Source organism: Dendrobates tinctorius, unplaced genomic scaffold, assembly GCF_039654945.1.
Source record: "Dendrobates tinctorius isolate UK_male_01 unplaced genomic scaffold, ASM3965494v1 ptg000024l, whole genome shotgun sequence".
NCBI classification, from domain to species: Eukaryota; Metazoa; Chordata; class Amphibia; order Anura; family Dendrobatidae; genus Dendrobates; species Dendrobates tinctorius.
This window is the reverse complement of record NW_027361692.1, coordinates 12,737,183-12,763,936: the sequence shown is the minus strand read 5'-3', so window position 1 is coordinate 12,763,936 and position 26,754 is coordinate 12,737,183.

Sequence of the window (26,754 nt, the reverse complement as noted above, 5' to 3'; positions counted from 1 at the left end):
TGTCAGGATTGATCCAGCTGCACTGAAGACTCTTTCCGATAGCACACTTGCAGCTGGGCAAGCGAGCTCCTGTAAGGCATATTGGGCCAATTCAGGCCAGGTGTCCAGTTTAGCGGCCCAATAGTCAAAGGGGAATGACCTGTGTGGGAGAACATCGATATGGGAGGAAAAGTAGTTTGTAACCATAGTTGACAACTGCTGTCTCCTGTCACTTTCCATCGATGCAGTATTACCAGTTGTGTGAGCTGTATTTGAAAAATCAGTCCACAACATTGTCATGAAACCCCTGTCTCCAACGCCACTTCTGCTGTGTGCACCACGAACACCTCTGCCAAGCTGCCCCCGGCCCGTACGGCTCGTGTGAGAACCATCACCGCTGCTGTGTGCTGGGAATGCCTCAAGCAACCGATTTACCAGAGTTGCTTGTTTATTAGCCAATATTAGGTCAAGGTTCTCCTGTGGCATGATGTTTTGTAATTTGCCTTTATAGCGTGGATCCAGGATGCTGGCCAACCAGTAGTCGTCATCATTCATCATTTTGGCAATGCGGGGGTCCCTTTTTAGGATCCGCAAGGCATAATCTGACATGTGGGCCAATGTTCCCGGTGTCAGTGATGCACTGCGAGTGCTGGGTGGAGGAGCACTTTCTGGCAAATCCACATCCCTCCAGTCACGCACAAACCCTGTACCAGGCCTTGCCACGCCAACATTTTCACTTGCCCCACGAGATGCATCCTCCTCCCCTAAGTAATCATCCCCATCATCCTCCTCCTCCTCCTCCTCTTCTTCCTCCACCTCATCCAGGAGAGGTCCCTGAGCAGACAATGGCTGAATGTCATCAAGGATTCCCTCCTCCTCTTCCTCCTCATCAACATTGGCTGCAGACGCCTGCTCCTTAAGGTGCGTCAAAGTTTGCATGAGCAGACGCATAAGTGGGATGCTCATGCTTAGGATGGCGTCGTCTGCGCTTACCAGCCGTGTGCATTCCTCAAAACAATGAAGGACTTTACAAAGGTCTTTCAGCTTCGACCACTGCACGCCTGTCAACTCCATGTCTGCTCTCAAAGTGCCTGGCCGTGTATCCTCCCACAAATGCATTATGGCCTGCCTCTGCTCGCACAGCCGCTCCACCATGTGCAGGGTGGAGTTCCACCTTGTTGCAATGTCGATAATGAGGCGGTGGTTGGGAAGGTGGAGCAATCGCTGCAGCTTCTGCATACGAACGGAGTGTACAGGCGACCGGCGGATGTGCGCGCACAGTCTTCGCACCTTCTGGAGCAGGGCTGTTAACTCCGGATAATTTTTGAGGAAGCACTGCACCACCAGGTTCAAGGTGTGAGCCAAGCAAGGTATGTGGCTGAGTTTTGAAAGGGCTATGGCTGCCACAAAATTACGGCCGTTATCACTAACTACCTTGCCTGCCTCAAGATGTACACTGCCCAGCCATGACTCAGTTTGTCGCTTCAAGTACTCGGCCAGCACTTCGGCGGTGTGTCTGTCGCCCAAACACATCATCTGCAACACAGCCTGCTGACGCTTTCCACTAGCTGCTCGATAGGGGGACACATCATGTGCAACAGTGGCAGCTGCAGATGGAGTGCTCGTACGACTGCGCTCTGTGGACGAGCTGTCGCTTCTGGAGGAGGAGGAGGAGGAGGGTCGAACGCCTACAGCCAACTGTTTCCTATACCGTGGGCTAGGCAGCACTGTCCCACCACCGCTGTCCCCTGTGGACCCTGCATCCACCACATTAACCCAGTGCGCAGTGATGGACACGTAACGGCCCTGGCCATGCCGACTGGACCATGCATCAGTTGTGAGGTGCACCTTTCCGCTCACTGACTGCTTGAGTGCATGGACAATGCGGTCTTTCACATGATGGTGGAGGGCTGGGATGGCTTTGCGAGAGAAGAAGTGGCGACTGGGTAGGTCATAGCGTGGTACTGCATAGGCCATGAGTTCGCGGAAAGCTGTGCTTTCCACCAACCGAAAGGGCATCATCTCAAACGAGATTAGTTTGGCAATGTGGGTGTTCAAACCCAGTGTACGCGGATGAGAGACTGAGTACTTTCTTGACCTACTCATAGTGTCTGGGAGGGTGAGCTGGACTTGAGAGCTGCATATGGTGGAAGTAGCGGTGGACAGGGCGGACTGAGAGAGGGTTGATGATGGTGATGGAGTTGGTGTTCTTTCTGATGGCCTAGAATCAGTCTTTCGTTGATATAACAGTGGGATTCCCTGACTGCTGTGGCCTTGCAACGACACCTCAACATTTGCTGCTGTGCTAACCGGTGGGCTTACAGTGGGGGAAACAATGTAGCGTTGCTGACTACCTTCGTTGTGATCAGTTGCACATGTGGCACTTGAGGTTTGGTGTTGTGTCCACGCTTGCAAGTGCATGCTGGTTAAATGTCTAAGCATGCAACTGGTATTCAAATTTTTCAGATTTTTCCCTCGGCTAAAGGTCTTTGCGCACTTCTTACAGATAACCTTGGCCTGATCATGAGGATTTTGTTCAAAAAAGTGCCACACTGCACTCTTCCTACTTTGGCAGACATTTTGCGGCCTAGCACGCTGTGATCTTTTGACCCTCTGGACAAGCTGTCCAGCAACTCTTTTGATGTTTGGAACCTGTCTTTGGAGTGCTCCGGGCCTGCCAGATAACAGCTGTTGCGATGTCGATGTCTGCTGTGGATGCTCCTCATCTGAGCTATTGGAAGCACCACCCTCTTCCCCCAATGGATGCCAATCTGGGTCAACAACTGGGTCATCCATCACCTCCTCTTCTATGTCATGTGCACCTTTCTCTTTGTCACCGTGTATGGTGGTATAGTGTGCGGGAAGGGGCACCTGAGTCTCATCAGGGTCAAAATCTGGCTCTGTACACTGCGAGGACAATGTAGTGCTCTGAGTGAATGTACCAGCAGAATCATCCATCAGCGGCTGTGCATCAGTGCACTCCATGTCAGATTCATCTTGGCCTGGGTAATTCACCATTTGACTTGATAATCCAGGCATGGTATGTGAAAACAGCTCCATGGAGTAATCAGTAGTATGGCCTGCGTCATCCTTCAATCTTGGTTGGGGTGAAGGACACAAGGAAAGGTGTGGTTCATGAACATGAGCCTCCAATGACGACTCAGTGCTTTTACTTTTTACAACTGAAGAGGAGGCGATAGAGCTGGAGGCTGAGTCAGCAATGTAAGACAAAACTTTTTCCTGATGCTCTGGCTTTAAAAGCGGTTTGCCAACTCCTAGAAAACTAAGCGTTCGAGGCCTTATGTAGCCAGACGATGACGCAGGGTCAGCACCTCCTGCATTCGGTCCTATTTTGCTCTTGCCACTACCATCAGATCCACCACCAACACCATCATTACCAGCTGCCAACCCTCGCCCAATTCCACGGCCTCTTCCACCAGCCTTCCTCATTTTTGGTAGAAATGTAGACAAAATCCAACAAACTATATAGTAATGTAAAACAAGGTACAAGGTGTCTATAGGACAGGGGAGTTTTAGAATTTCTGCACACACTTGTGGACAGTGGACACTTGTGGATTGTGTGCGGCCCACTGATATCTGAGCGCTATGTGACACGCTCGATGGCACAGCTGCCTGTGACCAAAGTGACGAGAGGATAATGGAGATTTTGAATCTCTGCGTACACTTGTGGACAGTGGACACTTGTGGATTGTGTGCGGCCCACTGATATCTGAGCGCTATGTGACACGCTCGATGGCACAGCTGCCTGTGACCAAAGTGACGAGAGGATAATGGAGATTTTGAATCTCTGCGTACACTTGTGGACAGTGGACACTTGTGGATTGTGTGCGGCCCACTGATATCTGAGCGCTATGTGACACGCTCGATGGCACAGCTGCCTGTGACCAAAGTGACGAGAGGATAATGGAGATTTTGAATCTCTGCATACACTTTTGGACACTGGACACTTGTGGATTGTGTGCGGCCCACTGATATCTGAGCGCTATGTGACACGCTCGATGGCACAGCTGCCTGTGACCAAAGTGACGAGAGGATAATGGAGATTTTGAATCTCTGCGTACACTTGTGGACAGTGGACACTTGTGGATTGTGTGCGGCCCACTGATATCTGAGCGCTATGTGACACGCTCGATGGCACAGCTGCCTGTGACCAAAGTGACGAGAGGATAATGGAGATTTTGAATCTCTGCGTACACTTGTGGACAGTGGACACTTGTGGATTGTGTGCGGCCCACTGATATCTGAGCGCTATGTGACACGCTCGATGGCACAGCTGCCTGTGACCAAAGTGACGAGAGGATAATGGAGATTTTGAATCTCTGCGTACACTTTTGGACACTGGACACTTGTGGATTGTGTGCGGCCCACTGATGTCTGAGCGCTATGTGACACGCTCGATGGCACAGCTGCCTGTGACCAAAGTGACGAGAGGATAATGGAGATTTTGAATCTCTGCGTACACTTGTGGACAGTGGACACTTGTGGATTGTGTGCGGCCCACTGATATCTGAGCGCTATGTGACACGCTCGATGGCACAGCTGCCTGTGACCAAAGTGACGAGAGGATAATGGAGATTTTGAATCTCTGCGTACACTTTTGGACACTGGACACTTGTGGATTGGGTGCGGCCCACTGATATCTGAGTGCTATGTGACACGCTCGATGGCACAGCTGCCTGTGACCAAAGTGACGAGAGGATATTTGAGATTTTGAATCTCTGCGTACACTTTTGGACACTGGACACTTGTGGATTGTGTGCGGCCCACTGATATCTGAGCGCTATGTGACACGCTCGATGGCACAGCTGCCTGTGACCAAAGTGACGAGAGGATAATGGAGATTTTGAATCTCTGCGTACACTTGTGGACAGTGGACACTTGTGGATTGTGTGCGGCCCACTGATATCTGAGCGCTATGTGACACGCTCGATGGCACAGCTGCCTGTGACCAAAGTGACGAGAGGATAATGGAGATTTTGAATCTCTGCGTACACTTTTGGACACTTGACACTTGTGGATTGTGTGCGGCCCACTGATATCTGAGCGCTATGTGACACGCTCGATGGCACAGCTGCCTGTGACCAAAGTGACGAGAGGATAATGGAGATTTTGAATCTCTGCGTACACTTTTGGACACTGGACACTTGTGGATTGTGTGCGGCCCACTGATATCTGAGCGCTATGTGACACGCTCGATGGCACAGCTGCCTGTGACCAAAGTGACGAGAGGATAATGGAGATTTTGAATCTCTGCGTACACTTGTGGACAGTGGACACTTGTGGATTGTGTGCGGCCCACTGATATCTGAGCGCTATGTGACACGCTCGATGGCACAGCTGCCTGTGACCAAAGTGACGAGAGGATAATGGAGATTTTGAATCTCTGCGTACACTTTTGGACACTGGACACTTGTGGATTGTGTGCGGCCCACTGATATCTGAGCGCTATGTGACACGCTCGATGGCACAGCTGCCTGTGACCAAAGTGACGAGAGGATAATGGAGATTTTGAATCTCTGCGTACACTTGTGGACAGTGGACACTTGTGGATTGTGTGCGGCCCACTGATATCTGAGCGCTATGTGACACGCTCGATGGCACAGCTGCCTGTGACCAAAGTGACGAGAGGATAATGGAGATTTTGAATCTCTGCGTACACTTTTGGACACTGGACACTTGTGGATTGTGTGCGGCCCACTGATATCTGAGCGCTATGTGACACGCTCGATGGCACAGCTGCCTGTGACCAAAGTGACGAGAGGATAATGGAGATTTTGAATCTCTGCGTACACTTTTGGACACTGGACACTTGTGGATTGTGTGCGGCCCACTGATATCTGAGCGCTATGTGACACGCTCGATGGCACAGCTGCCTGTGACCAAAGTGACGAGAGGATAAGGGAGATTGGATTGCTTTTAAAATGCAGTTTGCGGAGCAGTGGGTAAACAGCAATGCCAGCGTGTCAGGAAGCCTTAAAAGGCAGCCCAACAACCAACACCACTGATACACCACAATATAGCCTCCCCTTGCACTGCACACACAGTGACTTGTGTGTTGTGCAGGCCAAATCGCTAGCAGCAGAAGCAGTTTTTTTGTCTTCTTCCCTGCCTAACGCTCTCCCTACAGAATCAGCAGCAACCTCTCCCTATACTAAGATCGGCAGAAGTAAGATGGCGGTCGGCGTGCACGCCCTTTTATACCCCCTCTGACGCCCACCAAAGAAAGCCAATCACTTGCATGCCCTTCTGAAAGATGGTGGTGACCCGTGCCTATGTCATCACGTTGCCCACAGTGTCCGTGGATCCTGATTGGCTGAAAAAGAGCGCAAAACAAACTTTTGAAACGCGACTTTGGCGCGTAAGTCGCCGACCTCATGGCCGACCTCATCCTAGGGTCGGGTTTCGTTTCATGAAACCCGACTTTGCCAAAAGTCGGCGACTTTTGAATTTTTTCTACCCGTTTCGCTCAACTCTACTAATGAGAACGTGCATGTTTATATTATTCATCTAATAACTACATAGTTCTTTTATCAATGTTTAGTGAGAAATCATATGTTCACAGTATCTCTAGTGGGAAAGCGTATGTTTATATTATTCTTCCAATTACTGTATACTTTCGCTGTTAATGATTGGTGAGAAATGTCATGTTTATAAAAGGGTGGAACATCTGGTACCAGGAGAGTTTTTTGGCATGTCATATCCGGTGATGTATTTGTCCGGTGTAGATTGACATCTGAAGAGCTGGCCACTCAGAAGAGCAACACTATATTGGAAAAATAGAAATTGTCAGTTTGTGTAACACTTGGTTGTGCAAGCATTTGTTTCTAAACAATACATAAGCTGGGGAGGACTGCAGCTAAGGCAGAAGCCTGTTAACCTGTAGTATGGAGGGGATGCCCATGTGGGTCTACAGTGTGGATATCCCAGGAGTTTCTCAGTCTTCGCCATTCTGCTTCTCATGGTTGATGTTTCTGGATAGATGACGTTGCTATTCCTGTTGAAGTTTTGCTTTTTGCTTATGTAGTGTGCAATGTAAGTATTTGACCTTTGAGATTTATATTATGCAAAAGTGTTCAATATGCAATATCATACTATTTCCTGTTTTCTGTAATCATTTAATTATTGAAATAAAATTAATCGCCTTCTTTAAAGCCATATCCGACTCCTTTAAGTAATTGGCAAAACAGGCCATCAGGCGTCCTTTACTATTCTTAAAGGGCCAGCAGTCGGCCCTCACTATTCTTTAGAGAACCATCAGCCAGCTATGCTTTGTTGTTCTTATTATTAAACAGTGGGTCTCCTATACTGTTATTGCATATGCAGTGAGTTGCAGGGTTTCCCAAAGTTTGGACATACCCCAAAACCCCTTTGAAGAGATGTACAGGAGGGTCTTCTGAAAACGATATTCCCATTATTAGGAAGTGGGTCTCGCATAGTGTTTTTCTATAAAATTTGGAGGCACTCCAATGCCCCTTTGAAGAAACGTAGAGGAGGGCCTCATGAAAAAATGTTTCCATTATTAGGAAGAGGGTCTCCCATAGTGCATGTCTATAAAATTTGGAGGCATTCCAATGCCCCTTTGAAGAGATGTAGAGGAGTGCCTTATGAAAAAATGTTCCCATTATTAGGAAGTGAGTTTCCCACAGTGTTTGCTTATGCAGTCAATGCAATAGCTGCCAAAAATTTGGAGGCACTCCAATGCCTCTTTGAAGAGAGGTAGAGGACGGCCTCATGAAAAAATGTTCCCATTATTAGGAAGTGGGTCTCTCATAGTCTATGCCTATGCAGTGAATACAAGGGCTGCCAAAAATTGGGAGGCACTCCAATGCCCCTTTAAAGAGATATAGAGGAGGGCATCATGAAAAAAATGTTCCTATTATTAGGAAGTGGGTCTCCCATAGTGTTTGCTTATGCAGTGAATGCAATAGCTGTCAAAAATTTGGAGGCATTCCAATGCTTCTTTGAAGAGACGTAGAGGAGGGTCTCATGAAAAAACGTTCCCATTATTAGGAAGTAGGTCTCCCATAGTGTTTGTCTATGCAGTGAATGCAAGGGCTGCCAAAAATTTGGGGGCACTCCAATGCCTCTTTGAGGAGACGTAGAGGAGGGCCTCATGAAAAAATGTTCCCATTAGAAAGTAGCGGGTCTCATATACTTTGTAATGCCCATGCACTAAATGTATGGGCTGACAAACATTTACCCCTGGGGGGTATACATGAACATACTGTATACCAAATTTTTTTACGGGCATCATAAACACCCTTTAAAAAAATTATGTGGGTGTTGCATCACGGACCACAGTCACTCTGGTGATATGGTAGTGGAGGATGAGGAGGAGGAGGAGGACAACAGCAAATAGCCAAAATCAGGAAGCGTATACCCATGTGTGGATGTGGATTTTCAGTTGAGAGGCAGATGCGCTTATCAGTTATAATTCCACCAGCAACACAAAAAACCTGCTCTGACAAAATGCTAGCGGCAGGGCAGGCCAGGACCTCCAATGTGTAGAGAGCCAGCTCATGCACGTGTCCAGCTTGGATACCCAACAACTATAAGGCACAGAGGAATCACGGAGAGCATTGGTACTGTCAGCTAGGTACTCCCTTAGAATCTTCCCAAACTTTGCACTCCTTGTGAGAGTACCCCATGCCTCAGGTCCTGTGCGATGGGAGGGTCTGAGAAAACTCTCCCAGATCTTTGAAAGTGTTCCCGTGCCTCTGCTGGATTGGAGTTGTGTCTCTCTCATCTGTACTCCTTGGTTGTCCAACGAACTATGACCTCTGCCGCCAGCATTTTCAGATGCAAATTTTTTTAACAATTCCGCAACAAGGGCCTTCTGGTACTGTCCCATTTTAGTAGACCTGTCTGCCTCAGGAATTAGAGATAAAAAGTTCTCCTTGTAGCATGTGTCTAGAAGTGTCACTAACCAGTAATGACTGTCACCCAAAATCTTGAGAATATGAGGGTCATGGGAAAGGCAGCGTAACATAAACTCAGCCATGCATGCCAGACTGCTAACAGGCAAAACTTCTGTGTCCTCACCAAGAAGACAACTGACCATGCTCTCCTCATCCTCCTTCTCCCTCTCCTCAGGCCATCCATGCTGAACAGACGGTATGACAGTTGTGCAGGTAGTACCGTGTATAGTGCATGAAACTAGCTCCTGTTCTTCCCCCTCCTTCTCTTCCTCATTGTCAAGCAATCCACATTAGGATGAGATGAGGCTCGGCTGTGTGTAATCACCATGCATGGTTCCTTGCTCTTTCTCATCGTGCTCAACCTGCAATGCATCCTCTTTGATTGTGAGCAGAGAACATTTCAGAACACCACTCACCATCTTCTTGGAGTCCTCAAAGTTGTGGAGGATGGTACATATGTCTGATATCCATGTCCACTCATGAGGTTTTATGTGTGGAGTCTGAACTGAATACTGATGGCCTTGCTGATGCTGGTAGTCAACAACTGCCCTCTTCTGCTCACAAATCCTTTCCAACATCTGCAGTGCAGCGTTCCAGTGCGTGAGGACATCACACACCAGTCAGTGAGCCGAAAGCTGCAAACACTGCTGAAGCATGGCAAGGGTGGCAGAAGCTCTAGCTGACTTTCTAAAATGGGCAAACAGGCGGCGTACTTTTGACAAGTAGATTTGGCAGCCCCGGGTAGGCTTTGAGAAACCGCCGAACCATGAGGTTAAGCACATGGACCAGGCATGGTATGTGTGTGAGCTTGCCTTGCCTCAGAGCCACCACCAGGTTCAGGCCATTGTCACACACAATCAAGCCTGGCTGTAGTTTTAGTGGTGTCAGTCACAGATCTGCCTGCTCTTTCAGAGCTGTCCACAACTCTTCAGTATTGTGCGGTTTGTCACCTAAGCCTATTGCCGCTTGGCTGAGACAGTGCTGCAGTGGTTTCACTTGTGACTGATGTAATCATTTCAGAGATGGAGGCTGAAGAGGAGGCAGAGTAGGAGGATGAGCTGTAGACTGTGGGGGCAACCATGATTGACCTAGGGCCCGCAATCCTCGGGAGGACGTGTTCCATCCCAAGGTCTGACTGGGTCCCGGCTTTCACTATGTTAACCCAGTGTGCTCTCAGCGAGATATACTGTCCCTGCCCACAAGCACTTGTCCACGTGTCTGTGGGTAGGTGGACTTTCCCAATAACTACATTGTTGAGGGTATGGCTAATGTTGTGGGACATGTGCTTGTGTAATGTGGGGACGGCACACTGGGAGAAATAGTGTCGGGTGGGGACCGAGTACCGAGGGACGGCCGCTGCTATCACGTTGCAGAAAGCTTCCATCTCCACAAGCCGAAAAGGCAACATTTTGAGCGCAAGCAGTCATGAAATGTGGGAATTTAGTAGTGTGGTCTGTGGGGCATTGGCTGCATATATGCACTTGCGTTTGAAGGACAGGGGTATGTACAACTGAACGCTGCGCTGGGACAAGGACGTGAACGTGCCTGCTGATGGTGCTAGTTGAGTGTGTGCAAGGACAGGTGCAGGGCAGGAGGCATCTTCCCATGCACCATGGACAGGGGAAGAAAAATGACTCAAAGATGGATGGAAATAAAAAATCCCACAGGGTGAAAAGATGTAAAAATTGATATGACATATAAAAAAAATATATATAAAAGGCAAATAAAAATAATAATAATAATAATGATAATAAAATAATAAGTAACACAATATTTGGATGTAAAAATGCCCCGACGCGCGTTTCGGAAATAAATCTCCTTCGTCTATCCCCCTGACGAAGGAGATTTATTTCCGAAACGCACGTCAGGGCATGTTCTAATACAACCCACACAGCGTCATTTGGCTTACAGGTATTCTATACTTTGTACCTTGGTTTTGTTGCACATGTTTCAGTGTGATCTCAATTTTTGCACAGTTGCACTCTTGCACTTTGAGCACACATATTATATATTTTTTTATATATATTTTTTCTTATATATTTTTCTTATTTTGTTGCACTTTTTGCGTCACCTTATTTTTTACCTGGTTTATTAATCAAGCCTTTTGTTATGGATTGGTTTTTCCATTATCCATAAATATATTGCTAATGTGGTTGTATATTTTATTATACATACATTTTTTATGCACTTAATTGTTGTGCCAATATTTTAATATCCAAATATTGTGTTACTTATTATTTTATTATTATTATGATTATTATTTTATTTGTCTTTGATATATATTTTTTTATATGTCATATCAATTTTTACATCTTTTCACCCTGTGGGATTTTTTATTTCCATCCATCTTTGAGTCATTTTTCTTCTACATATACCGGAAGGTCTGCCATACTTTGTTAGGGGGATTGGTTCAACCACATTTTTGAGATTACCTTATACCATCACATATATGTTTACAGATTACTATATATAAATATATTGTGAGTTTGAATCCTTTTCCTCTGTTTATCACCATGGACAGGGGATTGGCTTGAACGCACAACAGCGGAAGAAGCAGTGGTATCACCTGCAGACACTGTTCCTGGACCCTGAGGTTCGGCCCACAAAGTCAAGTGCTTTGCTGCCATGTGCCTGATTATGCTGGTGGTGGTCAGGTAGTTTTGCTACCCCTGCAGATGCTGGCCTGGCAGGTGGTGCAAATGGCCTTTTTGGCGTTATCGGCAGAGTCTTTAAAAAATAACCTGACACGTGAAGACCTAACAGTTGGACTGGCAACTTCCGTCGTGTTGGTGTAACTGGGAACGGTTGCCCGCCTTCTGTCTGCAGCCACCACACTGCTTCTTCCTGCCTGTTGGGGTCCTACTCCTCCCTCCACCTGTGTGCTGCTGTCTTCGCTCTGCATGTCCTCCTGCCAGCTTGGGTCAGTTACTATATCATCCACCACTTCGTCTTCCAGTTCTGCACCCTGGTCCTCCTCCTGACTTTCTGGCAATTGTGTCTTATCATCGTCCACCTCTTGTGACACTTTCCCACCATCGCCTTTGTGTAATCATGGCTGCTCAAATATTTGGGCATCGCTACATGCGATCTCCTCTTGCCCCGCTTCAAGTGGACTGGTCGAGAGGCCCGAATCTATAAATGGAAAAGTGAACAGCTCTTCATAGTGTCCAAGTGTGGGACCAGTTGTCTCCAGGCACTCGGCATGGTGGGAGGAAGGAGGATCAGGGTGAGGAACATATAGTCCAGACTCACGGCTACTGAGACTTGTCCATGTGGAAGACAGGGTGGTGGTTGTGGCAAAGTGACAGGAAGCATTATCCACTAGCCAACCAACAACCTTTTGACACTGCTCTGGATTCAATAATGGTGTGCTGCTGCAGTCCCCTAGTAATTGGGACAGGAAGGTCGGGTGAGATGATGTGATGTTTGTTGTGGCACAATTTTAGCTTGCCCATGGCCTCAGCCTCGGCCTCTGCATGCAGCATCACCATCACATCCAGCTCTCCGTCCCTTGCCACGCGCTGTTGCAATCACAGTCGCAGCATGGCTTACAAGCCAACGCTCCCACGTCGTCGAACCATAACGAAGATGTGGTATGCGTCCCAGGTGATCGTGGAATGTGGACCCACTGGACCACAGAGGGGGACCTGAGCCTACCCGGACTAGGGAAGGGTAGCAACCGGGGTCTGTGGCAGCTGAGCTAGTGGACACGATAGCCATATGCAGAACTAAAAGACACTGCACAACTTCAGGTATGAAGAAACATAAAGTTTACCCAAATGAAGCAAAAAGACATCAAGACATCAGGTTCCCGATTATGCATATCAAGAAGAGTAAGTGGGTCGCCCTCCCAGGGCTGTGGGGTACTCGGTACCGGGCCGGTGTCAGGAGGATGTGTCACAGCAGCAGTTACCCGGTCCGTGGCCCTGGGCGCCCAAGCAATGGGGAGATGTAGTTAATGGTAGGATAGTTCGTGACGCCACCCGTGGTGTTTGGCAAATATGGTGTTAGGCAAACGCTGCATACAGATCCGCTGGGACTGATGGTATGTGCAGCTTAGATGGTAAAGCTCCCCACAGGTGGAGCTGTAGTCCCAGGGCAGTGTAGATATAGCTGGCACGGGGATGTAGCAGTGCCGAAAGCGTAGGGAACAGACAAGACACAACGGTTGTAGTTTCTGTACCTTTACTGAGTATATGCAGTCCAGAGTCCTGATTACAGATGGTATTGGAGCAGGTTAGCCTGGAAGCAGATCAGGATTCTCTCTCAGCAGAAGGGCTGTGCAGTCTCCTTCCTAGCGCTTTGTAGTGTGTAGCACTCCAGTACTTAGTTACTCTGAAATGCCTCTCTTCAGATGTTCCTAGAACTTTACTTGTATGACTGACAGCTGTAGCCTCTCTCGGGGACTCCTCTCTTAAGTCCTGGCTCACTAGTCAACTGCTGTTGTGTCCCAAGTCTTTGCTGGGAGCATTTACAGACTCCTACTCCTCTTGTATCTGTGGTAGGACCATCAGTATCCGTACCACCGTGGAGACCAGGCTCCAGTTCTCTGCGCTCTCAAGCTGAGAGAGCTCGCCTTCTGCAGCTCAACCTCTCAGCTACGCACCTCCCGTCCGCACACTAAACCCTCCGCAGACTATCTGATCTCTTTCCCTCCTGGCCCTCAGAGGACACCCCTTTCCAGAATCCTGGTTCAGAGTTCCCCCTGCTGGCCCGGAGTGGAACTGTGTTGCATGCATTAGGTTAACTGCTGGAGAGACCCATCACTGCTTCTAAGCCTGGCATTACCCTCCCCTGGAGGAAGGCAAAGCCAGTGTGGCGACCATACTCCTGGGGGCGCCACATAAGTATCTCAGGTTGACAGACAAAACAGGAGGTCATCATGGGTTGACATAGTCAAGGGACTTCTGGCATGGGCATCCTAGGAGGACCTCTCTCTCGGCCCACAGGAGAGGCACAGGCACAGCAGGAGAACATCAGATACCGACCTCGGGCAGACTTCAGACGATGGCTAGGGTCATCATGGGTTGATGAAGTCCAGGTTTGTCTGACACGGGCATACTAGGATGGCCTCTCTCTCAGGCCTCAGGCATAGCACAAGCACAGCAGGAGAACATCAGACACCAACCTCGGACAGTCTTCTGACAATGGCAGGAGCAATCATGGGTAAGACCCCAGGGAACCGGCAGGACATTGGAACATAAGCTAGACACAGGTAGCACAGTTCCAGGAACATTGGGACTACAGCACCGGGCATCGGTTGGTCAGATCAAGGGCTCCCTGGCAGGACTGTCCCTGGGAAACAGAGCTGGAGACTCCCGAGAACCACGGAGGAGGAATCCATCCAGGAACATGGACGGGACTAACTCAAGAGCACAGGCTGGACCACCAGGACCACGGACAGGACATCTGGCCATAGCTGGACATCGGAACATCGGACAGACATCGGACTCAGGCAGAACATCAGGACACTGGCGGAACATCAAGATACAGGCTGGAAATCAGGACACAGGCTGGACATCGGAACATCAGACAAAGGCAGGACATCTGGACATCTGGTCACAGGCTGGACATCAGGACATGTGGTTACAGGCTGGACATCAGGACATGTGGTTACAGGCTTGACATCAGGACATGTGGTCACAGGCTGGACATCAGGACATGTGGTCACAGGCTGGACATCAGGACATCTGGTCACAGGCTGGACATCTGGTCACAGGCAGGACATCAGGACATCTGGTCACAGGCAGGACATTTGATCACAGTCAGGACATCAGGACATCTGGTCAGGATACTTCAGGGCTCAGGTGGAACATCAGAATTCAGGCAGGACATCTAGACACAGACTGGACATTAGGACACCGGCATGGCAGCCCAGGTCATTGTCTGGGACACGGACGGCACAGAACCAGGAACAGCGTGGCAGCTCAGATCATTGACAGAGACACGGACAGCGCAGGTTCAGGTACACTGGCTTGGCAGCTCAGGTCATCGGCAGAGACACTTACGGCACAGGACCAGAAACGCTGGCAAGGCAGCTCAGGTCATCAGCTGAGACACAGACAGAACAGAATCAGGCAGTGGTGGTGGAGCTCCGCGAATCAGACAGTGGTTGCCAGACTCCAGACATCTGACACCATCTAGGCACCAGGCAGCGGTCATCAGATTCCAAACTATGGTCATCAGGCACCGGGCATCGGACCTAGGAAGGAACTCAAGCATGATGGTGCAAGCACCGCCAGGTTGGACTGGGGCCAGATGGAGTTAGCATCGCATAGCAGGCTGAGCACTGCATAGTGAACGTTCAGTAAAAACACCAGACTCCATCTTTTAAAGAAGAACCCAGGTTAGTTCACAGTAACTGGGTACAGGGTTCCAGACACAGAGGGACTTCAGGAACATAACACAGAGGGCACAGTTCAGACAGGGTCAGGTACAGGAACAGATACAGGATCAAGGGTTCAGGCCTGGATATGCAGCCTCCAGGAAAGGCAGATCTGGTACTCAGCCCCCAGAGCAGGCAAAAAAACAAGACACAAACCTAAACGAAACTGGGTACTCAGTCCCCAGAGCAGGTGGAAAACAGGTATCAGCTTTCCCAGAGCTAAACACAGACAGAACAGGAGCTGAACACCAAACAAACATGGCAAGACTCAGAAACTTAATGCAAATCTCTGACAACACCCCACATGGCAGGGGAACTTTATATAGGAGCTGCTCCTCAGTGATAAGCTGGGGACAGCAATTCAAGCACACACTCATTCCTCATAAAAGCAGGGGAGGTGTGACTACACGCACCCTAAGCACAGCCAGAAACAAATCAGCATAGGAAAGGACACCTGGCAGCGACTGCAAGCCTGGACACACGTGGTAAGTCATGCACAACTGCAGAGGACCTTGCAATCCGCGGGTAGCTTCCACAGTGGCAGCCAGGGACCGCACATGCGGGTGGTCATGCAGCGCAGCAGAGACACTCACGCATGTATGGCTACACAGCGGAGCCAGAAACTGAGCAGCATCCAAACAGGTAACTGACAACAGCATTCCAGCTCATTATGGGGAAAATAGTGAAGGGTTAAAGCAGAGATATGCAGAGTAAGGCTGGATAAACAGAGTATAAACACAGCGGCGTTACAGGCGCCTTGCCTATTTTAAATGGTGGACAATATTTTCCACGTTCACTACAAATGACTGAAATTGGAGTGAACTTATGTGATCCATGTGATGGACAAACCACTGTTTTAAATAGCTGGCCTGTAGGTAACTATTTTTACCAGCAAGCTGGTGTCAATAACTTCGCTAACACACTGCAACAAAATTTAAATGGAGGCCAGAAATGGCAGAATTTTGAGCACACTTTTTATTTCTGATATGTGTGATGGACAAACCACAGTTTTACAAAGATGGATTTTAGCACTGTAATATGGAAAGGATCTGGCAGTATTCTGCAGTGCCAACAAGCAAATTGAGCAGAAAAACGGTTTTCTCTGGATTGCTTTTTAAGCAAATAATCAGGATTAAGATCCCCAAAAAAATTATTCCTGGCCTCTGATCCCTGGGGCTATGTCTAGAAATATCTGTCAAAGCAGCAGCAGCAGACAGAACTGGAATGGACCCTCTTGCTATATGCACTGCAGTCTGCCACATACACTGTCTGCCTGCCTGGCACTGATATGTATGCAGCTTGATTAGTCCTCAGAATGGTATGTTAGAATGTTAGTTGAGATGGTATGTGTATAGTATTTTGTGGTATACTCACACTAACTAAGACACAAGCAAAAATCTCCCTAGCTTAGCAGCAACTCTCCCTACACTGCCTGATTTCGGAGTAGACTGTAATGAGCATGGCGGCGCCAGGTCTCATATAGACCTGATGACGCTGTGCGGCCAGCCAATCACTGTAATACCGCAACCAACATGGCTGCAGCATTACCGTGTGTGGCAGACAATCCCTGAATGTTCATTGGCTCTCTAAAGCGCGCCAAACATGCAGGGTGGGGACCCGAGCTCCTGTTGAGCAACCTCTGAAATATTTGGCGAGCTCCAAGCATCTTGAGCAGTGAGATGGCATCATTTCACTTGTTAGCGAAATTAGTATTGAATAATTGAATATTCCATCTGGTAAGCTAAATATTTGTAGCATAAAACTCGTAAGTCTGGCTTACACGTGCTTCTCCAGCCCACTTAGCCTGTGCTGTCTCATGGTTACCACTTTGAGCTCCCTGCTGTACCCATTTAAGCTGAGCTTTCATTCCTTGTCTCTTTCACTTCCCAGGATTTTCCAGCAGTATTCAGTCTGCCACTTTGTTCAAAAGAAATACTCATAAACACAAACAGGCTGAAATAACACATTATATGCATACTAAGTGCTCAACCTGTATGTAACCGTCAATTGAAAAGGACCCCAATAAAGATCCATCGTAAAAGTACTATGAAAAAAGGGGGTGGAAAAAGATCCACTAATGTACGACCACAGATCCAGTATAAAAATAGAATATCTTTATTAGACAGGTATACAGAACAAGACAAAAACAGTGTGGTAATACACATAGATTAACCACGTAGCATGGAAAACGTGGCAGACCCCACCCAAGGACTCATGAATTAGTATTACAAATCAGATGAAATATGAATATATACATGCACAATACTTATCTAGGCACCTAGATTACTCATACTTATTGTAAACCGCATTAATGGCCGGTCTAGTGGGCCCTGCAGGTATATCATGGCATCCCAGTGAGCAAATAAATCGCTATATTCTAAAGATCAAATAGCTGCCATCCAAGGGAGACTATAACAAAAATATAAGTGCCACCGTCATCTTTATCATACCACAATCGGCAAAAAGTGAACACTGGCTAATGTACCAGTCATAAATATGTTACATCACCATATTGCTAATGCGATGTATGTAACCATGTTCACCCAAACCGGGTAGCATAACGCCAGGGGTCGATAAGGTGGCATCTTACCAAAGTATGACGGTGATGTACAGGGTCCTGGGGGGTCCGCGCGTCTGTGGTCGTACATTAGTGGATCTTTTTCCACCCCCTTTTTTCATGCCACTTTGTTCAGTACAGTTACTTTCAGGGCTTGAGTTATAGCAAAAATTGAGGAATTAAAACTTAGCATTTAATAATGTTTTAAAATCATTCCATTCAAACAATGATACAAACAGATACAACGTCACAAGCTATAATAAAAGCACAAAACAAAACCTGAGTAAGTCACAAAAACGCATGTACTTTATGCTTCACCAAGCTTACAATTAAGCTTTCAGTTTTGTAAACTTATAGGGTATATCCAGGCCTGTACAAAAAAACGAAAAATGCATCTAAGCACTAACATGTTATGTGCGGCTTCTGCTTTCGTCACTTTTACAGAGGGGAGGCTTTTTTTCCAGTCCACGCTGTAGATGGGGTGGTACTTCCGAGGTCATTTTGATTGACAGCCTAACTGGGGGAGTCGGCTGTCAATCAGAATTACCTAGGAAGTCCCAGCCTGTCGCAGAGACAGTAGAATCTCCGACGTGGGAGGTCTGTGACAGCTTTGTGCCAGGGAAGAACGGCACTGTGCTCAACATGCAAGTTAGTACTTAGATATATTTTTTGAAAAGTCCCAAAAACTCCCTTTAAAGTGCCCAATATCGATCCGCATGACAGTCAGATGCAGCTATACACCTTATATTAGAAAATCATAACAGGAAAGCTCTCATCCAATTTCTTTAGGTATTCACAGGTGTCTCATTAGTATATGGGAGGGGAAAACTTTTCAAGATGGGTGGTGATCATGGCGGACATTTTGAAGTTGGCCATTTTTGATCCAACTTTATTTTTTTCAGTGGGAAGAGGGTCATGCGTAGAGTTGAGCGATACCATCCGATACTTCAAAGTATCGTATCGGATGGTATCGGCCGATCTTTAAAAAAAGTATCGGTATCGCCGATTCCGATACCGGAAGTCCCATTCAAGTCTATGGGACTTCCGGTATCGGAATAAGAAAAACCCTTTCCTGCCCTTGTACAGCCTCTCTGGGGTCTGTACGGGCCTTTCGGGGGGCTGTGCCGGCCTGCCAGGGGGTCTGTGCAGGCTCCGGTGGTCTGTGCCGGCCTGCCGGTGGTCTGTGCCGGCCTGCCGGGGGGCTGTGCCGGCCTGCCGGGGGGCTGTGCCGGCCTGCCAGGGGGTCTGTGCAGGCCTGCCGGTGGTCTGTGCAGGCTCCGGGGGGCTGTGCCGGCCTGCCGGGGGGCTGTGCCGGCCTGCCGGGGGGCTGTGCCGGCCTGCCGGTGGTCTGTGCAGGCTCCGGGGGTCTGTGCAGGCATCGTCCGATGGGACTACAAGTCCCATCGGGCGATGCCTGCTACCATGACAGTGATTGACACATTAGCCAATGATGGGACAGTAGTAGTCCCATCATCCGGCTAATGTGTTAAATGTAAAAAAAAAAAAAAAAAAAAAAAATTACATGCTACATTCATACTACATACTACATACATGCTACATTCATACTACATACTACATACATACTACATACATACTACATACTACATACATGCTACATTCATACTACATACTACATACATACTACATACATACTACATATATACTACATACATACAATACATTCATACAATACATACATAGACATACAGTACATATAACATAGAGTAACATACTTACCAATACTTGTCACATTGTTCCCCGAAGCCATTGTCGTCTACGGAATAAATATTAACATAACAAACCACAAAAATACTCACCCACGATCCGAAGCAGTCCACGAGTGTGTCCCACGACGATCTTGGGTAGAGAACTGCAGCATCAGATGATGCTGCCGTTCTCTACGGGCTGCAGGAATCCAATGACGGAAGGTAGGTATCCTTCCGCACTGTATTCCTCCGCCACTTAAAAAAAAAAAAGTCCCTAGTCTCACTTTATGCCATTGCTGTGTGGGAAATTCCCACACAACAATGGCATAAAGTGAGACTAGGGACTTTTTTTTTTTTTTAAGTGGCGGAGGAATACAGTGCGGAAGGATACCTACCTTCCGTCATTGGATTCCTGCAGCCCGTAGAGAACGGCAGCATCATCTGATGCTGCAGTTCTCTACCCAAGATCGTCGTGGGACACACTCGTGGACTGCTTCGGATCGTGGGTGAGTATTTTTGTGGTTTGTTATGTTAATATTTATTCCGGAAAGACAATGGCTTCGGGGAACAATGTGACAAGTATTGGTAAGTATGTTACTCTATGTTATATGTACTGTATGTCTATGTATGTATTGTATGAATGTATTGTATGTATGTAGTATATATGTGGTATGTATGTAGCATGTAGTATGTATGTAGTATGTATGTAGCATGCATGTAGCATGTAGTATGTATGTAGCATGCATGTAGTATATATGTAGTATGTATGTAGCATGCATGTAGTATATATGTAGCATGTATGTAGTATGTATGTGGTATGTATGTAGCATGTAGTATATATGTAGCATGCATGTAGTATATATGTAGTATGTATGTAGTATGTATGTAGCATGTATGTAGTATATATGTAGTATGTATGTAGTATATATGTAGCATGCATGTAGTATATATGTAGTATGTATGTAGTATATATGTAGCATGCATGTAGTATATATGTAGTATGTATGTAGTATATATGTAGCATGTATGTAGTATGTATGTAGCATGCATGTAGCATGTAGTATGTATGTAGCATGCATGTAGTATATATGTAGTATGTATGTAGCATGCATGTAGTATATATGTAGCATGCATGTAGTATGTATGTGGTATGTATGTAGCATGTAGTATATATGTAGCATGCATGTAGTATGTATGTAGTATGTATGTAGTATGTATGTAGCATGCAGTATGTATGTAGTATGTATGTAGTATATATGTAGTATGTATGTAGCATGCATGTAGTATGTATGTAGCATGTATGTAGTATGTATGTAGTATATATGTAGTATGTATGTAGCATGTAGTATGTATGTAGTATTTTTTTTTTTTTTTTTTAACATTTAACACATTAGCCGGATGATGGGACTACTACTGTCCCATCATTGGCTAATGTGTCAATCACTGTCATGGTAGCAGGCATCGCCCGATGGGACTTGTAGTCCCATCGGACGATGCTTGCACAGACCCCCGGACATCAGCACAGCCCCCCGGCAGGCCGGCACAGCCCCCCGGCAGGCCGGTACAGACCCCCACAGGGTGCACAGCCCCCCGGCAGGCCGGCACAGCCCCCCGGCAGGCCGGCAGAGACCCCGGGCAGTCCACACAGCCCCCCGGCAGGCCGGCACAGCCCCCCGGCAGGCCGGCAGAGACCCCCGGAAGGCCCGAAATGACGGCGCATCATGATGCGCACACACCGCGCATCATGATGACGTCAGGCCGTCAATCAACTGAACTTCCGATTCCGATGCCGAATTCCGATATTGAAAAAATATCGGAAGTCGGTATCGGAATTCCGATACAGCAAGTATCGGCCGATACCCGATACTTGCGGTATCGGAATGCTCAACACTAGTCATGCGACACATCAAACTTATTGAGAATTTCACAAGAAGAACAATGGTGTGCTTGGTTTTAACATAACTTTATTCTTTCATGAGTGGTGTTGAACGATACCGCCCGATATTGAAAAATATCGGATCGGATTGGATCGGCCGATATAAAAAAAGTATCGGGTATCGCCGAGTTCGATCCCGGAAGTCCCATTCAAGTCAATGGAACAGAAATATCGGAATTAAAAAAAAACCTTTCTTTCCTTGTAGGTTAATTCTACATGAAGAAAAACAACTAATAATAATGTAGAATGTATTGTGGGAGGTGTAGGAGACATTAAAGCCATAGAGGTTTAGCCCAATCAAATGGAATAGCAGGAATAATTTTTTTTTTTTTTAAAGACGTTCGGAGTTAAAAAGATATTGACTATGTTAACCTCTTTTATATTTTGTCAGATATGTATGTTTCACTACTTCCATGCTCTTCACCTTCTTTTTTACTTCTCCCACACTTTCTCCTTCATGATCCTCAGCAGCAGCATCAGCATCTTTTTCATCAACTTCTTCACCTTATTCATCTTCTTCACCTTCTTCCTATTATTCTTTTTTTGTACATTATTCATATTCTTCTTATTCAACGATTATTCTTCTTCATATTCTACTTCTTCATCTTCTTCCTATTCTTTTTCTTCATCATATTCTTATTTGTGACAGGCATACCTGTAGTTGTTATCTATAAAAGTTTGAAGATTACACCTTCCGTACTGCCTGTCACAAAAGATTTACAGCAGGATTTGTCCGCGTTCAGTTTGGCCTGCAGCAGCAGCCATTTTACAGGGGCACCACGAGGAGGAACGGACTCACCCCCATACACTGCTTAGTCTTCTTATAATTTAGATAATATCATTTGCTCTGATTTTTAGTCTTATGCTTAATGTTCTTCTGCTTTTGGTTTTTCTGCTTCTTGGTCTTCTGTCTCTTGTTGTTCTGCATCTTGGTGGTTGTCTTCATGTTCTTTGTCCTCTTGGTCATCTTCAGGGTCATCTTTTTGGTCTTCTTCGGTGTGGTCTTCCGGGTCGTCGTCTTCAGGGTCATCGTCAGGGAGATCCAGAGTGAGAACCAAAAGCCATTTCCACAAGCTTGAACTTGGAAAAGTAGCAGAAGGTACAAGAAGGCTGAGGAACTGCCGAGAACCAGCTGACAGTACTGGAACCCAGATGGGTAGCAGAAGGAACAAGAGCAAATGGAACTAGCGAGGACCAGCTGACGGTGCTGGAACCCTGAGGGGCAGCAGAAGGAACAAGAGCCAATGGCACAACCGTGGGCCAGCTGACGGTGCTGGAAGACTGTTAATAAGCAGGAGGTACCTATGCTACAAAGCACTACCACGGACCAGCAGACATTGCTGGAACTCGGATACCGAGAAGGAGGCACCTAGGCTAAAGGCACTGCTGAGAACCAGCTGACGGTGCTGGAACCTGGATGGGTAGCACAAGGTACCCATAATAAACAAAGTTGCAAGGCCGCGAGCAGGACGCAGTTACCGAAACCCACAGTCCAACAGGGGGTGCTTGTCCTATTTGCACTACGGAACCAGCCTTTATTACCAGAACCTGCAGCCCACATAGGAAGCACCAAAACTGCAGGCACCATAGACTTGGCTAACCCGACCGCAACACGACAGGACAACGTATTGGTGGCAAAGTGACGTTGACAATCCCCGGAAATAGCAGGCGTTCTGGAACCAGGCTGGGCAGGAGGGAGTACCCGTGCCAAAGACACTTCTGAGCAGCAACTGGCGATGTTGGAGCCCAGGGTCAATCATGCAGCAGGCTGAGGCCTACTTGGAGCGAGTAGTAAATAAGATGTAGTGTGATTTTGGAGGCAGCAGGAGACTTTGTTGTCCACACAGCAGTGGAGCAGCTGGCGTTACTGAACCCCACTAACACTGGAGCATGTGTTTTTCTCTGTGCAGACAGCACTTCTGAGCAACAACTGGCTGTGTTGAAGCCCAGGGTCAATCATGGAGCAGGCTGGGGCCTACTTGAAGCAAGTTTTATATCGGTTGTACACTACTACTGATTGTAACCGTGCTCCACTTAGGCTTCTAGCTCTACTGTCTCTAGTATTTCCCCTGGCCTCCAACCCCGCCAGTTGCTGCTCTGAAGTGGCGTCTGCACAATCCACAGTTGTTCCTGGGTCACAGGGGCTCAGTCACATCAGTTGATCCCCTGATGTGTGTCCGGCAAGGTCTCCTGCTCTGTCCACATTCCCACTACTAGTAATGGGAATGTGGACAGAGCAGGAGACATTGCCGGACACACATCAGGGGATCAACTGATGTGACTGAGCCCCAGTAACACAGGAACAAGTGTGGATTGTGCAGACGCCACTTCAGAGCAGCAACTGGCGGCGTTGGAGGCCAGGGGAAATACTAGAGACAGTGGAGCCAGAGGCCTAAGTGGAGCACGGTTAAAAATCAGTAGTAGTGTGACTGTGTAGGCAGCAGGAGACTTTGCCATCCACACAGCAGGGGAGCAGCTGGCGTTACTGAACCACACTGACACAGGAGCTAGTGTTTCTATCTGTGCGGACGACACTTCCAAGCAACAACTGGCTGTGTTGAAGCCCAGGATCGATCATGGAGCAGGCTGAGGCCTACTTGGAGCGAGTAGAAAATAAGATGTAGTGTGATTTTGGAGGCAGCAGGAGACTTTGTCGTCCACACAGCAGGGGAGCAGTTGGCGTTACTGAACCCCACTAACACTGGAGCATGTGTTTTTCTCTGTGCAGATGGCACTTCCGAGCAACAACTGGCTGTGTTGGAGCCCACGATCAATCAAGGAGCAGGCTGAGGCCAACTTGGAGCAAGTAGAAAATAAGATGTAGTGTGCTTTTGGAGGCAGCAGGAGACTTTGTCGTCCACACAGCAGGGGAACAGCTGACATTACTGAAAACCACTAACACAGGAGCTAGTGTGTTTTTCTCTGTGAAGACGGCACTTCTGAACACCAACTGGCATTGTTGGAGCCCAGGATCAAGCATGGAGCAGGCAGAGGTCTGATGGTTTTTGAATGTGGAGGCAGCAGGAGACATTGCCGTCCACATAGCAGGGGAACAGAAGACGTTACTGAACCCCACTAGCACAGGAGCTAGTGTTTTTCTCTGTGCGGACAGCACTTCCGAGCGACAATTGGCTGTGTTGAAGCCCAGGATCAATTATGCAGCAGGCGGAGGCCAATTTGCAGCAAGTTTTATATAGGTTGTAGACTACTACTGATTGTAACCGTGCTCCACTATGGCCTCTGGCTCCACTGTCTCTAGTATTTCCCCTGGCCTCCAACCCCGCCAGTTACTGCTCTGAAGTGGCGTTTGCACAATCCACATTTGTTCCTGTGTTACTGGGGCTCAGTCACGTCAGTTGATCCCCTGATGTGTGTCCGGCAATGTCTCCTGCTCTGTCCACATTCCCACTACTAGTAATGGGAATGTGGACAGAGCAGTAGACTTTGCCGGACACACATCAGGGGATCAACTGACATGACTGAGCCTCAGTAACACATGAACAAGTGTGGATTGTGCAGACGCCACTTCTGAGCAGAAACTGACGGGGTTGGAGTCCAGGGGAAAAACTAGAGACAGTGGAGCCAGAGGCCTAAGTGGAGCACGGTTAAAAATCAGTAGTAGTTTGAATGTGGAGGGAGCAGGAGACTTTGCCGTCCACATAGCAGGGGAGCAGCTGGCGTTACTGAACCCCACTAACACAGGAGCAAGTGTTTTTCTCTGTGCAGACAGCACTTCTGAGCGACAACTGGCTGTGTTGAAGCCCAGGGATTACAGTTCAGGTGGTAGAAACATGAACACAACAGGAGACCTGGATACTGTTGCCAACCAATTATTTATTCTGGAAGAGGACTGGCAAATTCTGGCGAGATCCAGGCCTTGTTCATTTTCAGAAAAGTAAGCCGGTCAACGTTATCGGAGGATAGTCGCGTGCGATGGTCAGTTAATACACCACCTGCGGCACTAAAGACGCGTTCCGATAATACACTGGCAGCAGGGCAAGCCAGCACCTCCAATGCATACTGGCTAAACTCTGGCCATGTATCCAGCTTAGAGACCCAAAACTTGAAGGGGAAGAGCCATCTGGGAGTACACTGACAGGGCAAGACATGTCGTCTGTCACCATCTGACGGAAACGTTGCCTCCTGCTGACTGGAGCCGTCTGTGATGGTGTAGACATTTGTGACGGACACACAAAACTTTGCCACATTTGGGCCATAGTGGTCTTGCCTTGTGCTGAGGTGCTGCCTCTGCTCCCTCTTTGTGCTGAGCTTCCTCTACTGCCTCGACGCACAGAGCTTCTTTGTAAAGCACTAGCAGCACTGCTGTCGGGTGGAATGGAGAACATGATGGACTGCACCAGTGTGTCTTGGTACTCCCGCAGTTTACGCTCCCGGTTCAATGGTGGTATGAGGCTTTGTAAGTTGTCACGGTAGCGAGGATCTAGGAGGGTGTACACTCTATAATCAGTCGTGTTGAGAATGTGGGCAATGCGGCGGTCGTTTCTCAGGCACTGCGGCATGAAATCAACCATGTGCTGCAGACTCCCACATGCCAAAGAAACGCTGTCCCCTGCTTGAGTCGTCATCTCTGCCTGCTCTGCATCACCCCACCCTCGCTCTACATACTGACTAGAGCATTGTGTACCTCCCTCCTCTGGAGAGATGTCTTCCTCCTCCATTGACTCCTCCTCATCCTCTTCACAAAGTGTCCCCTGCCTAGGCCTTTGTGAGGAACCATGTAGCGCAGACTGTCCAGAAGCAGATGGCATTTTTGACTCCTCATCCTCCACCTCTTCCAAAACCTCCTCCCATAGTGCTTGCAGTGTTTTTTGAAGCAGGCAGAAAAGGGGGACAGTCATGCTGACTAGTGCATCATCTGCACTCACCATCCACGTGGAATCATCAAAGGCACGCAAAACGAGGCAGATGTCCTTCATAGAGGCCCACTCAGTGGTGCTGAAGTGTGACCGACGCACAGTGCGACTTGTTTGCGCCTGATGCAGCTGGTACTCCATGACAGCTGCCTGCTGCTCACACAACCGCTCCAACATATGTAACGTTGAATTCCACCTGGTGGGTAGGTCACATATGATGCGATGTTCCGGAAGGCGTAATCGGCGCTGCAGAGCAGCAAGGCGCGATCTTGCCGTGCTGGAACGCCACAAGTGAACGCACTCTATGCGGACCTTGTGCAGCAGTGCATCAAGATCCGGATAGTCCCTCAGAAAGCTCTGCACGACCAAGTTCAGCAC